Source organism: Lonchura striata, chromosome 17 (genome assembly GCF_046129695.1).
Source record: "Lonchura striata isolate bLonStr1 chromosome 17, bLonStr1.mat, whole genome shotgun sequence".
Lineage (NCBI taxonomy): Eukaryota > Metazoa > Chordata > Aves > Passeriformes > Estrildidae > Lonchura > Lonchura striata.
This window is the reverse complement of record NC_134619.1, coordinates 645,669-660,966: the sequence shown is the minus strand read 5'-3', so window position 1 is coordinate 660,966 and position 15,298 is coordinate 645,669. Positions and strand designations below refer to the sequence as shown.

At 49.1% G+C, this 15,298-nt stretch overlaps 1 long non-coding RNA gene and 3 other non-coding genes across 4 annotated transcripts; all 4 read right to left on the bottom strand.

Annotated features, from left to right (window-relative positions):
* Positions 1–9,088: 9,088 nt before the first annotated feature.
* LOC110475231 (uncharacterized) lies at positions 9,089–12,730 on the bottom strand. Its single transcript, XR_013340882.1, has 5 exons — positions 12,717–12,730; positions 12,299–12,387; positions 11,465–11,600; positions 10,619–10,751; positions 9,089–9,637 (listed from the first exon to the last, which is right to left on the bottom strand). It is a non-coding gene; the product is annotated as an uncharacterized LOC110475231 (long non-coding RNA).
* Positions 10,820–10,910, bottom strand: LOC116184383 (small nucleolar SNORD12/SNORD106). The gene has a single exon (XR_004149151.1). It is a non-coding gene; the product is annotated as a small nucleolar SNORD12/SNORD106 (small nucleolar RNA).
* Positions 11,701–11,791, bottom strand: LOC116184384 (small nucleolar SNORD12/SNORD106). Its single transcript, XR_004149152.1, has one exon. It is a non-coding gene; the product is annotated as a small nucleolar SNORD12/SNORD106 (small nucleolar RNA).
* Positions 12,454–12,540, bottom strand: LOC116184385 (small nucleolar SNORD12/SNORD106). Its single transcript, XR_004149153.2, has one exon. It is a non-coding gene; the product is annotated as a small nucleolar SNORD12/SNORD106 (small nucleolar RNA).
* Positions 12,731–15,298: the final 2,568 nt, after the last annotated feature.

The window sequence follows — 15,298 nt, the reverse complement described above, 5'->3', positions numbered from 1 at the left end:
ATTCTCTGGCTTTTTGGTGGTCAGTGTAGAAAATCCCTCTTGCATTGAACCATTCCCCACTAATGTGTTCGGGGGGGGGAGGGTGGGGGACCAGCATCTCCATTTTACTTCGAATTTTGAAGCCATGATTCTGTACTCAGAAAGGCCAGCCACAGCTATCAACCAAACTCACTTTCCAAGTAGATTAGCATTAAAAAACACACCCCCACTTCCTGCAGCAGAATGCTGCTCTCTCATCAGGCCAGCGAAGCAGTTTCGGAAAAGGGAGGAAACTTTAGCGCATCAGCGAGGCAAGTGCTGCTCGGCAGTGTCCCCGTGCCCGGCGTCCCTGTGCCCGGTGTCCCCGTGCCCGGTGTCCCCATGCCCAGTGTCCCCGTGCCCGGTGTCCCGGTGCCCAGTGTCCCTGTGCCAGTTCCCCATGCCCGGTGTCCCTGTGCCAGTTCCCCATGCCCGGTGTCCCCGTGCCCAGTGTCCCTGTGCCCAGTGTCCCCATGCCCAGTGTCCCCGTGCCCGGTGTCCCCGTGCCCGATGCTGGGGCCGGGGACCAGCCCGGGTCTCCTCCAATGCCCAGGATCTGCCAAAGGCTTCCCAGGGACGTCCCCCAAGGGCAGCCGCAAGCCCCCATCACCACTGCAGGACAGGAAAGCTGTGGGGTCCTTTTTAAAAAGAAAGTGATACTTAACGACAAATAAAAACTGGAAAATACGTTTCCTGTGGCTGTGCTGGTACATTTAGATCAAATTGCTTCTGCAGCTGGAAACTGAACCTGGCTGTGCCCCAGAAAGGGCGGCCTGGGACTGGTTTCTCCATTGCCTTGCACAGAGTTTTTTTAACCTGTGCAATGGGGAATCAGTGGGAACCCAGCTCAGCGTGGCTGTAAGGAAGGGCAGTGTTTGTGCCCAGCAAATCCTGCATGTCTTGCACAATCTTTTCACTGGGTTCTATTGGAATTCACTCAATTATATTGGTCCAATGCACCAGCAGATGTTTTCTTCCCTTTTAAGAAATGTTTCAATGCCCTGGCATTTTGGGGTGATTACAGCAACATTAGCCATATACTAGTGTACTTAGAGTCTTACATTTTTTGTAACTTTGATTTATTCATTCTTTGTTGAAGTTTATTGACCTCTCCAGTTGTTTCTGTAAAACAAATTATTAAAAAAAATCCGTGTCTTTATATGCATGTAATAGTATGAAACTGTGATCAATGTGTGACATTCAGAAACTGTTCTGTCTTGTAAAATATGTCCAAAAGGGTTTTAAAGCAATGGTCCCTTACTACAGCCTACAGAAATAAATAAAAAGGAATGGAAAAACCTAAAGCCTTTATTGCTCTGTTTCATGGTCACATATAGTGGGCAAAAATCTAACTCCCATTGGCTGGCACTGAGTTCCTGCTTCAGCTCACTGCAGCTGCCAGTGGGTTTAGAGATGTCATTGCTCAAGGCTGAGGCCACAGAGCAGGAGAGCTGTGCCCAGCCTGGCACACCCTGCTGTGAGTCTGGCACCTGCAGTGCTCACACCACAGCCTGCACAGCCTCAAACCACTCTCCCTGCACGGAGAAAATCCATCCACACCTGGCACCGGGCACCACGGCCAGCCTGGGCAGCACACACAGAGCAGGGATGGGCAGCACACAGATGTGATCCCTGGCACACAGAGAGCCCCTGGCACACGTGTGATCCCTGACACCCACATGTTCCCTGGCACACACTCCTGCCATACCAGATCAGCATCTTGATTGTGCAATTGTGCAATGCAAAGCCAGCTGCAGGTGAGAGAACAGCTGATGTTTGGAGACAAGGAGCTCTGGGTGTGAGAATTAGACAAACAGGCTGCTTTGGCTGCTACCTGGGACAGAATGGCCTTTCTCAGAGAGTCACCGGGGTCTTCTGCTCCATGAGATTGGGCTGGTTTAATTATGCAAGTCAGAGCAAAGATAATTCCAACTGCTCAGGAATATTTTCTAACTTTATTACATCAAATGTTATTTTATATTGGAATGCTTTTTCTGTCAGTGTCTTCAAAGTTCTAATGTGAACCCCCTGATTTCTGGAGACCTCGATTTCTGGCCATTACAAAATGAGAAGAACAAGGACCAGGTAAGCAGAGTGTTCTATCCAGACCCTCCGCCTGCGTGTGTGGTTCTGTGCTCCATGCACCCTGACAGGTTCCTGCACATACAAATCCCAGGAAAAAGACTAAGTGCACTGTGCAGTTCCACATCTCACTTTATACAGTTGCAAAAGAAAACCAGAGAGTTAAATGCACAAATTGACAAATATCACAGAAGTCAATGAATTTAATGGCGTGGCTCTGCATTTTCTTGTGTTCATTTTCACCTAGGTCTTTAGAAGAAAAATTTAAATGATCAGATCTTTCATCACAAGCAGTGACAGTCACATCTAGGAAGACTAAGGCACTGAACATGAAGGGAAGTTTACAAATGAAGGATTAGAAAGTGCAGAAATTCTTATAACATATGTCTCCCTCTTTCACTTTCTGCTAATGACTTCTCTTGTTATTTGCACTGCCAGCTGAGCGTGCAGGCTCATGAGTTATAACCCCATGTCTGTAATTATACTATCCAAGGAGGTTTTCTCTCTGAGTCCAAGGAGGTTTTCTCTATGATTTACTTTATCAAGTCAATTAAAATAATGCCTATCTCCTGAGGCATGGTGGTTCATTATTGTGTCCCAAATCTATAGATAGGAAATATTTTGCCCTAGTTAGCATACACTACAGAAATCTGCCTTAGCTTGCCCAGGCCCTTCATGCCCTCATCCCCAAAATCACACGTGCTTTATGCCGAACCGAGGACTGAGTGGAGCAGGTTAAAGTGACCCTGTGGACAGCAGGGACCCCCAGCCCAGGCTCCAGCTCAGCTCAGCTCTGCTTGCTCGGCACCAGCTGCCAGAAGTTACTGGAGCCATCACCTGTGCATTTCATTTTCTACCAACACCTGGCCATTTCCAGGCCTTGTGCAGACCAGGGAAATGCAGGAGCTTTTTCACCCTCTCCTCCTGCTCCAGCCCACATCCTCGGGTACCTGTTCTCTCTGGCTCCATCAGAAATAACCTCATCATCTCTTCCTTACCACATGAATGGATTTTCCTTTGATTGCTCTTATTTAGGTTGAGCTAGCAAGCTTTTTGTTTCTTTGCTGCACACCATCCTCTAAACCACCTACAAACCCACAAGATCTCTTACTTGAGCACCCAGAGCAAGGTGGTGGCCCCACAGCGAGCAGGGGGCAGCCGGCAATCCCCGGGGCAATCGGACAGAGCCCTCTGGCCATCCAGGGCACTGCTGGGGCTCGCCCACCAGCCGCGGGAGAGGAGCCGCGGCCGCCGAGCTCTGCAGCTCTTCGTGCTTGCTTCAGGAGCCCGGCGCCCTTCTCCCGGGGTTTAACTCGGCAGGCCGCGCTGGCAGTCGCGCTGGAAGCGCAGCACAGCCCACAGGGATGTTTGCGCTCCCACCCGACATCATCCTGAGGAACCAAACCCAAGGAGGATCTTTAGGCATTTCAGCACAGATCAACAGGAAGAAAGGGCCAGCTTTTCAATATGTTTTGATCATTTCAGAAGAGAAAGTAATAATATAAATAATTTACAAGGTGTTTATAAAATATGAATTAGATTCTTCCATACGGCCTCTTTCTACTTAGTTACCTTCCTTCCTACTTTCTGTAAGGAAATTGGGCTACAAAGAGATGCAACATCATTATTATTCAGCAAGCAAGAGCATTTAGAGGTAATTTTGCCCCAGAGTATCATTTTCAACCATCCAGGCACAAGCTGAGACTAATGCATCATAGCAATGAAAGTTTGTGGTTTCTGGCTGGAAACACAAGTCTTGAAAAATAAAAGCAAATATGTGCAACACTGCATTGTTGAGTTTAATCCTTATATAATTAAACAATTAACCCACATTGCTAATCAAATTTTTTAGAATCGTATCCTTTTATCTGTATCTACAGACTATCTACTATAGATCTATAGATCCTATAGATCTATATTTATTTATAAGTCTATTTGTTTTATAGATACCTGTCTATAGATATAGAAAATATATCTATCTAAATCAATAGAAAATATATTTAAATTTAAAAAAACCCCAACATAATAGTTTACACTTTATTACCAGTACCATTTTTCTAATGCAAACAGACATGGTCAGTAATAATTGAAGTTAAAATGATTTGGTCTATGTGCAAACTCTAAATTACATAATGTAAAAGGCTGTTTTCATGCCTTGATGATAATTAGTCTTAAAATGAACCACACAGTGAGGCAGCTTTTAGCACTGTCCTGAACAGTGGAGAGGCTTGGGGACAGTGAGATGAAGATTGATCCAGACATGAGAAAGTGTAAATTAAGAGCCATGAGGCTTGAATGCAGCTATCGAATAAATATACAAAGCATTTCACCGCTTTCCAAAGGTCTAATTGACCAGAACAATCCATGGCTTTCTCTGTTTGTTTTTCACATCACCTATTTTGTTTTCCAGTAACATTTTCAGACAAACAAATACTTCTGAGGATTTCAGTATGGAGGAGGCTGCATGGAAAAAGCAGACCACCAGCTGCTCCCCTGGGAATGCAGCAAAAAGGAACAGTTGATTTCTTATTAATGTAAATGAGCTCATTATCTGGGTTGCTTTCAGACTGGGTTCAGCAGTTCAGAGCCTCTATTCCAGGAAGTACAGAATTTATTTAACAGAAATAAAGGGAGAGTGAAGGAATAATTTTCTAAGTGCCTGTTTCCCAGATAAATACTTTTTCTATTCTGGTGTCAGGGTGGATGGGTGGAAGCTGAGATGGGATGTGCTGGGCCATACTCTGAGCTGCAGGAAGGTTTTAGAGACACTGATGTATTTAAAGAGGATTTCCAGGACAGCAAGCACCCCATACTGTATTGCAGGCTTATTAATATACGCCTACATCAGGAAAAGTTTGTGCAACTCATACGCTCATAAATTCCAGAATAAACTCACCAAACAGCATTTCTAGGACTTCTTTATAAAGAACAAAAAGCTTTCAAGGACAGGCAGTCCTTTCCACCAGGGTCACTTCTGTGAGTTTCTAGGCTGACTTGGTCCTAACATAACCATGAGGCCTGGGAATGCCTGAGCTCTGACCCTTGTTTCTGAGTACCCCTCAGAAAACACACAAAACACACATCTGTTTCATAAGAATAATTTATCAACATTAGTCAGTGATCCGAGACCTATTTGGTATATTCAGCAAGGCAATTAAGAGTGTAGCACCAGGTAGAAATATAATTTAATGAAAAATAAAAAAAAACAGTGAGAAAGAATGAGCAAAAATACATTAATCCTCCCATATCTTCTGTTATTCAGGAACCTTTTTTTTTTTTTTTTCATTCTGTAGCACTTTTATTAGGGAATAAAGCCAGAAATCTCTTTCTAGCTCAGTCCCTCATCCTGCTTCCAGAACATGTACCCTGTTCCTTGCCCTCCCATGAACACCTCACCTGCACAGCCTCACCTGCACCTGCAGCAGCTGCAGGGGAGCAGCTCTGGCAGAGCAGGGGAAGGTGAGAGCTCCACCACTGTGCCAGGGCTGTGCCGGGCAGGGCTGTGGCACCAGCAGCTCCACAAACACAGGTCGGGGCTTTCTGCACTTAGGGCATGTGTTTGCAAGCGAAAGGACACCCAGCAAAAGGACACCCAGCTGCACTTGCTGAAATGTGCTGTCTTTGGCCTTTTCACAGTGCCTGGCCCCCTCCCAGGAAGGAATGTTTCCCAGGCAGCTCCATCCCCATGCATGGCAAAAAGTTGCAAACTCTGTCTTGGCGATGAGGGATTTTAGAGCAGCTGAGGCTGAGAGGGGCCACTGCCTGAGTCCAGCTCAGAGAATGCTCTCTGCTTCTGAAAATTAACTTCTGGATAGCCAAAACAGGGTGCAAGTGACCCCCTCCAAGACTGATGCCAAGGTGCTTATGCCAGGAGGGGCTGGGGATATTCCCTGCAGAGTATCTGGGATATTCTCCAGACTTCTACATCTCAGACTGATATTTTAATTATTAAACATTCTTCCAGGAGGGGGAAGCTAAAAAGCCTCTGTTGGAATACTGAGCCCAACACTGGACATCTTAAGTCCGTCTCGCCCATTGTGTATCTCCCTCATTCACTCTCCCTTCAGAGAAAAACCTCCTAGAAGCTTCACCAAAGTTTTTTTCATATCATTCTCTGCCTGGAACAAGAATTTTCTCCACCGTGGGTGACAAAGCCTGGTATCTCTCTTTTCCTGGCTGTTATTTAAGGTATAAGATCCATATCCCCAACACAAACCATGCTGGAACTTCTAATTGGGTTTTCCTCCCACTGTAACTCCCTCTACCATCTGTTCCTGTGTTTCTCTCAGATGATGCATCCCTCAGTCACTGAGCAGGGCCATGGCAAGCCAACACAACCCTGCAGACTCCGCCAGAGCAGCACCTTGCCTCTTCCCAGTGCCCCAGGCTCAGCTCTGGGTGGGAGGTGGGAGTTGATCACCTGCTCCCTGGCACAGGGAGGGGATCATGTGCTGGTGGGTCACTGCATTCCAGCCCACATTCCTGGCTGGATTTTGCCTCCAGATTCGCCATAGTGTTTCTTTGAAAAGGAGGCAGAAACCCCAGTGCCTTTGAAGTCCAGAGCAAACCTGGTTTTAAGCAGCAGCAGAGCTATTTAACCTCTGACACAACCGATTTTTTTGCTTAGCTGCAATTGCCCATCCCCAGCGCTAACAAAGGGCTCTGGAGCCTCTCTGCTGAGATAATTGGTAGCCCCAGGCTCCAGTAGGATCCAGGAACTGCTTTCCACTGCTTCAGCTGAGGAGACAGTAATCTGTTGGAAACATGGCAACTTCTTCTGGCCTCTTTCCAGACCTCCAGTCATGTTAGAGTTGAGCTACAGCAAATGAAAATATACTGGAATTTTAAAACAGTAGACATGGGATTCTTGCTCATTGGGAGACTTGAAGCTAATGTTGCCTGCAGCTCATACTAGTGTTTTCAGAAATAATTCATTAGGTGCAAGAATCTTATTTCTTGGGAAATAAAACAAAAATTAACTGGTTTACTTTCCTTGTGGATTGCTTCCTTCCCATCTCCTTCAGCACTCTCCAGGCTGCAAAGCTGAGACAGGTCTTAGAGGCCATGGAGACACAGGTGAACTCTCAGCTACATTAAGATGGCCCCTTCCACCAGTCCTCATACTTCATTCATGGTTTTCTGGGCAGGGTTTCTGGACCCCACCTCACAGAGGAGCTGCAGGACATGGCAGAGGCGGGGTCAGCGTGTCTGACATGTCAGGATGTGTCAGAGGCTCTCGGGATGCTTGCTGTGCCCCTCTTGCCTTATACATCACAGGGGACATGCACATTCCTGTGCCTGCAAACATCACCCACACCTGAGGTTTCTGCACTGAGATTGCTTCAGGATTGGCATACCTGGTTTGTGATGCCAAGAGACCTGCCAAGGAGTGTGGAAGAGTCTGTAGTCTAAAGTTATAGCTGCAGAACACCTGTTTAAAACAGTGGATGCTGTGGGAGGCAGAAATGCTCTGCTTCAAAACAAAGTCCTCTTCTTACTGTCTGGAGCAGTCTAAGGGTCCCAAAATCTGGATGTTCCTTTGGTAGTCACAAACTCAAGTCGTGCTTCACTGGCTGTCCATGGTAGTGTCCAGCTTGTCAACACAGCTGATGTGTCAGATAATCTTATCACTGAACAGAGAGGAAATTACACAGCAAGTGGAAGCAGCAATGGGTAATGGGGCTGCGCTTTGCTATGAACTAATGCAGCAGCTAACACATGGGTCTAAAAAGAATAATCACCATGCAGCCAAAATATGCCTGGATCTTTGGGAATACAAATGTTAAAACTCTCTGTATGAAAATTTCTATTAAAAGCAACATCAGACAGAGAAATAATCTGTGCTATTTTTCTCTCAAATGTTCATGGCACCAAGAAACAGATCTGTTTGAGAAAAGTAAACATTTGCTTAAACATACCAGCCAAATGAGCAACTCCAGGCTTCAGTTTAGAAAGTTACAATAGGACCAACAGCAAGGTGTGTTTCTGCTGCAGCTGATGGAACCGAGAGCTCTGCTGTGGCCCTGCCACGCTGTGCCTCTGCCACGACCCTGCCATGCTGTGGCTCTGCCGGGCAGGGAGCCCTCCTTGCCCAGGAGCAGCTGCGAGTCAGCCTCATCCAGAACACTTCTGACCTCCACTCCTCATTCCAACCATCCAAAACTCAGCAGCTGACCAGGGCCAGCAAAAGTCAGGCTGCTTTAACCTCAGAGTTAAACCTGCTCATCCCCACCTCTTACCAAAGCACTGCAGTAAGAGATTTTCTGGGTGCCCAAACCACCTCTCCAGCATTCAGGGGTTGCCTGGGATTAGTACCCTACCAACCAGGGTGTATTATTAACCTACGAAGTTTCAAATTTCATTCTGATACATATATGCAATAGAGCAGAGCTTGAAACCTGAACTGTTCTTGCAGAGGTAGTAAAACATGCCAAGGACATGTTTCAGCCACAGCTGTCCCTCCAGCTCCCACTGGACACGCACTCTCTCCTCCCTACAGAATGTTTGCTGGTAGGTCTGCTCATTACATTAATGAAACTAATTGTATTAGCAGTTCTGGTCCCTCACCAGTAAGCAGTTTTAAGAGATCAGGCTGCTTACATTAATTGAATAAGAAAAATCTCTACTCAATGTAATTGAAGACTGCTTTGAATGTTGAATAGTAGGTGATTTTCCATCATTGTTGTTTCCTAAGCATACATGCTAAAGGCCATTGTTAGGCTCAGGCACCTTAAGTCCCATCCCAGAACCACTGAAACCGATTAATTAGGCAGAAGCTGAGCACAGGCTGCACCTCTCCTGCAGCACAGCAGCCAAGCACTTCTGCTCCAGGCTATGTGGAGCTCTGCTGCCCCGGCACACCTCGAGGCAGCTCCAGCAGCACTCACAGCAGCACACTGGTGCTGTGCTCTCCAACTCCCACACCGCTGGGAGAACCAGAATCAGCTGTTAAACATGGCTCAAGAACTTCACTTACCAGCCAAACTCACCCATTACTCAAGGATTTATTAAAACCAGGCTTCCAATAGTACAGAAACACACTGCTGCAGCACCCAGACAACCCTTGCCCACTTCACAGGCTGCCAGGGATACCCCACTGGAGCTTTCTGGATGGCAGGGGAGAACCAAGCCCTGACTGCCATCCTTACACACGAGGCCATCCTCCCACACCTGACAGCTGCTCTGAGGAGGCTTCCTTGCATTTCATGACTATGGCAGGACAACATCCTCTGCCAGGCAGGGAATGCAGCCCCTGCAGAAAAAAGCATCCAACTGCATTAAACATGCAGCAAAGCAAGTTCCAGAAGCCATTCCAGTGACATGCCTTTGTACCCAGGGGACAGAAAATAAAACACCCTCCATCTAAGTTGGCAGGACACAAATTCATTACTCCTGACAGTTTTGAGAGGTCAGAGCTATGGCAGGGTACAGGAATGCTGTGGCTTGAACGAGGATCCCGAGCAGCAGAGCTATCCATCTTCTTAAGCAGAACACTGAACTCCAGCAGGGCCCAGGACAACTTTTTATAAATCTCAACCTGTCAAGAGAACAGACAACATTTTGTCTACCCACTGTACCACACACAGCAAATATACAGCTTTTAAATCCACTCGACCCCCATAAAAACCACTAGACTACATCTGCTCTGTAAATAGATCAAGTTTCCTCCTTTCCAGACACTGAAAACAGGATAAACTCAAACTGCACTGTGGGAGCTTCTAGAGCAGGACTTGACATCAGCCAGGGGGAACTAACAGCAGAGTGCCACAGAAACATTCAGTCAGCTCAAGCAGCTCCATCACCTGGACTGAGCTCTTGTGTCCTTTTGCTCAGAGAGGGCACAGTCCTGCTCTTGGGAAACTTCAGCCTCCCTGGAGACAGAGCACCTGCACCTCAACAGCAACATGAGGCTGCAACTGCACGAGCCAGTGGCCAACAGCTGTTGATCTGATGAAGTTCTGTTAAGCACATTTTCTAAAGAATTAGTGAAATGCTAACCAGACGGACAGGTTTTCAGATGTCAGTTTATCTTGAAGTAACAAAGAAACCACCAAAAGTAATCCCTCTCTTACAAACAGACACAATGCTGAAAGCATGACTTTTCACATACTTCTAAGACACTGAGAACCTCACATTGGGGGGTTTAACCCAAAAACTGTAAAGAACAAGAGCTCCCAGACTCTGCAAGAAGTACCTTGCTTCAACACTGTTTAAATAAGGCAAGACAAAAACACTACATTTATGCCCTTGAAGCTGAATTGAAACCTCTCAGACCTCTCTGCCATTAATTTACTATCTTTGGAAAGAACTTCCACTAATAGGAACTTCCTTGCAGGAAACGAGTTTTTTAGCAGGGATGCTCAGGTTTTAGCACTTACAAGGGCCCCTTCTGTGATACCAATCCTCATTCTGCCAAACCTCCAGGGACTTTCACTGCAAAAGCAACTTCCTTGGAAATAGGTGTTCTTTCCCTTTTTATTTATTAAAGCCAGTGAACATAGGTGAATTAAAGACTTACCATTCTCCCCTGACAACAGTGCACACATGGTGGAGCAAACCAGCAATGTCCTCATCCACACCTCCTCACTGTCAGCTGCAGCCTTAACTTAGGTCACCCCAAGGCTCAGCCCCCCACTTCTGCCTTCAGTGTCCTGGGGGCAAAGGCAAAGGGACCTGTCAGCACCAGACCCTGTCAGGGTGTGGGACACAGCATTTCCCTGCTGGTGCATCAGACATGATCTGGCTTGAACAGCAAGAAATCAACACTGTCGCTCTGATGGGGAAAAAATTCAGTCATCACTTACACCAGCACGTCCCTGGGAGTGCACATCCACAGCAGCTGTGTCACACTCCCACGTGCCCTGGCAGAGCCACAGGCACTATGGGCTAATAGCAAAGGCAGTGGCAGAGCCATGCCCACATTGCCAACCCCTCTGCACTCTGTTAACCTGGCCAGCGAGGTTGCCAGCAGCACCTCCCACAGGGACACACTTCAACCCGTGGTTCCTGTTCCTTACTGGGGCTGCCCATCACCCATGGATGCCCATACACAGTGCCCTTATAACGAGCCCTCTGAGCACAACGCAGCAGGGAAGCAAACAGGACAGAGCTGCAAGCCACCATGCTGCTCCTGCTCAGCTTGTTGCTTCCTGCCCTGCTGGCTGCTATCCACTTTGGACACGATGGAACAGGAGGCCCAAAGGGCCTCAAAGCAATGCTTCTACAGGAAGAAAAATCCTGCACTCTCACTCCTAAAATACCTAGGGTTAACACTCATCGGTATCGTCTCTAGGGATAAACTGGAATACCCTTGCAGAAAGGTGTTTCTTCCCCTTTATGAATTTAATTTACTTCAAGGACTTACCATTATTTGCTAGAGATTCAGGCATGGTGGAGCACACCAGAGAACTGCCCACATCACTCACTCTTTTACTGTCAGCTGCAGCCTTATCTTCAGGTCTCCCCAAGGCTCAGCTCCCCACCTCTGCCTTCACAGTGCCCTGGGGGTAAAGGCAAAGGGCACAATCAGCTTTAGGGCCCCGATTCCAGTATTTTGGGCATTTCTTAACACCGGGGTGTGAGACACAGCAGCATTTCCCTCCTGGTGCATCAGACACGATCTGGCTTGAACAGTAAGAAATCAACACTGTCGCTCTGATGGGGAAAAAAATCAGTCATCACTTACACCAGCACGTCCCTAGGAGCTGTGGGTGCACATCCACAGCAGCTGTGTCACACACCCACCTTCCCTGGCAGAACTATGGGCAATGAGGGAGTTAATGTAAATTCTTCCCCCAAAAACGCGGCTGGTTGGCATGCTCTGCAAGTACACAGGACAGGGACATATTCCCAAAAAAATGGAGAACAATGTATGGGTGTTGTGGAGCAGAGCTCAAGAGAGGGAAGACATTAAAAGGGAAAAGAGGCGTCAGGAAGAGATTAACAGGTCATTACTGCCCTTTGCAGGCCCAGGTCTGCTGTCCACGTGGGGTTCTCGTTCCCCACGTGCGGGCAGGCGCCCTGCTGCCCGAGGCCGCTGCGCTGGACAGGACCCGGGCAGCGCCTGGACGCTTGGTACCTCTCCAGTGACACCACCCTGGCAACGCGCGACCAAATCATTCAGTAACTCCTTTGAAAGAGCAAATATAAACATAATACAGTATTAACCGGGTACGAAACACTCGTTTTGCAGACTCACCGCCTGGCCCCCGCGGAGGCTCGGGGCTGCCGGCGCACGCTGGGGAAGCGCCCCCATGGCCGCGCTGGCTCCGGGCGCGGCGCTCCGGCCTGGGGAAACAAAGCGCGGTGAGAACCGGGAGCAGCGCACGGCCAGCGCCGGCCCGCGGCCGCTCCGCTGGTGCATCAGACACGACCTGGCTTGGACAGAGATAAAGTCGGCACTGTCGCTCTGACGGGGAAAGAGTCATCACCTCCACCAGCGCACCGGGGAGCTCCGCGGGAGCGCGGCCAAGAGCGGCCTGGCCCCGGGCCGAGCGGAGCGCGGCGCTGCACAGAGGGGCGCAGGGAGGCTCCGGCGCCCGCAGAGCCCCGGCCCACCCCGACAGGCCGGGAAGGGAGGCCCGGACGCTCCCAGCCCCGCCGGTGCGCAAACCCACCTCGGCCGATCCGCAGCAAGAGGCCGCGCGGCTCCGCGCGAGGCAATTTATGGGATCCTGCGGCCCCGCCCCGGCCCGCCCTGCCGGGGGCCGCCACATCCGGTGGGGCTGGCGGGGCCGCGGGGCCGGCCCGGGAAAGGGGCCGGGCCGGGCCGGGAGTGGGGCCGGGCCGGGAGCGGGGCCGGGCCGGGAGCGGGGCCGGGCCGGGCCGGGAGCGGGGCCGGGCCGGGAGCGGGGCCGGGCCGGGAGCGGGCCCGGGCTCCCGCGGCCGCGCGGGCCCCGCCGCCATGTGGCGGTGCCGCGTGGCCGGGCCCGGCCGCGCTGTGGGCGGGTGAAGGCGGCCGGGGGCGGGCGGAGCGGGGCGAGCAGCGGAACCCGGGGTACCGGTACGTTTCATACCCTTTACCGGGATCCCCGAGCGTGGCTTTGGACATTTAATTTTTTTTTACAAAATAAAAGACAAAACAGCAGTTAAGAGATACTCGGTGACTTTCCAAAGGCACGAGCCGCTGCAGCGCCGGCATCCATCGCGACCGTGCTGCCCGGCCAGCCCGGAGCCGCCCGAGCAGCCCCAGCGCGGCTCGGGGCTGTGTGGGGGTACACAGCACAGGGATTGGCTTTTAGATGCTTTGGACAGGTAAATTATGTTCCGTTAAGTAGTTTGCCACTGAGTAACGCGAGGAATGGAATAGAAAGCAAAGGATGTGTCTACAATTAAAAACAACCCAGTTTGAAACCCAAGCCCTGCCGTGAGTGGCCATCTTCATAGCTAAAACTTCACCTCGGGAAGGGGCCGTGGAGCTGTCCCGCGGCTCCGGGGCAGCGCTCCGCCCGTGCGCAGCCCGCACGCACCGCGGGAGCCGCGCCGGGCCCCGGGCGACGCGCGGGCTTCTCTGAGCACCAGCTGAAGAGATGGGCTTCTCTGAGCACCAGCTGAAGAGATGGGGTTGTTCTCTGAGCACCAGCTGAAGAGATGGGCTTCTCTGAGCACCAGCTGAAGAGATGGGCTTCTCTGAGCACCAGCTGAAGAGATGGGCTTCTCTGAGCACCAGCTGAAGAGATGGAGTTGTTCTCTGAGCACCAGCTGAAGAGATGGGGTTCTCCTCTGAGCACCAGCTGAAGAGATGGGGTTCTCTGAGCACCAGCTGAAGAGATGGAGTTGTTCTCTGAGCACCAGCTGAAGAGATGGGGTTGTTCTCTGAGCACCAGCTGAAGAGATGGAGTTGAAATGGAGGCACGCAATGGCACAAGAGGAACAAAGCCTTTACAGCAGCAGGGACTAAACAGGAGAGGAAGAGCTGTGTCCTGCACGAAGAAGCTCTGCTCCAGACTGGCTCAGAATCCTGTAATGGCGCCATGCTTTCTTTTTTCTGTTTGTAAAATACACACTGCTTAATTTAGCTCCCGTTGAAATGCTTTTTCCAAATTAAGTATGTTTGTAGGCAAATAATTTTTGAAAGCAGTTTATCAAACAGGACTCGTGGAATAAATCTCAATGCTGTTAATCCAAGTACCAGAACACCAAAAGATGAAAAGACAATCAAAGGAAGGACATTTTAAGAAGATTACAGGGAAAACTAATCTTGTTACACTGCAAACCCCTGTCACATGCACAACACAAAAGGAACTGTAAACGTGATTTGTGTTGCCTAGCTTGGCAAGGAAGGGAAAGCAGGGACATCTGAGATAGTCAACAGCTGCAGCAGAACTTAGTATTAAATTTATTCTATTTTATGTCTGGGTTTTATTCCCCTTGGCAAAACCAGGTGGAAAACATCTTTAATTGAGTTCTTCAGCTCAGTCAGGCTCGTTGCACTCAGGAAGTTCCTCAAGAGGCAGCAAAAGTTTCCAGTCCCAGTTCTCCTCGTTCCAGTGCAGTTCAGCAGGAGCACTGGTGCCCCACAGCCCATCCCAGGGCACCAGGGGACACTCCCGTGCCCTGCCCAGCCTCACAGGCGTGCCCAGGGTTAGGGTAAATGGCTAAAAGACACGTTTGTCTCTTTTTTAAGTACCACAGCCCCGAAGAATATATTTGTATTCTCTCCCAGCCCTCATAGGGATTCTGTCAGCATCTCCCATGTGCCAGCTCACGAGTGCCAGCACAGAACCATTCTTTTCTCTGGGCAAGGAGGACGGGAAAAAAATCAAACGTTCTTCAATTGCTAAACAAGGCCTTGTTAGATTTAATGATTCATGTGCCTCCCTCTTAACTGCTACATTGTTATGTTCAGGGTTCTTTTAAAATCAAAACTGACTATTAAGAAATCCAAACTTTGGGCGGCATACAAACTCTGCTTTCCCAACATAATAACCTAAACCAGAATATCAGCACCAGATGCCTGCAATGTTCTTGACATTTCTAATTCAGCAAATAGACTTTATTTAATAAAAAAAACACATCAAGAAAGCAATGAAAAGGTCTCCCTGAACTGTTGGGTCAGCAGCTTCACTGTGACAGTCAAAACAGTCAGCACACTGATGGGGGCTGGGGAAAAAAGCTTCATGAGCTTCTGCCAAATCATATACACTGTTCTTTTAGAATAAGAAAAATCCCAAACACAAAATTCACAGAATGGATTACT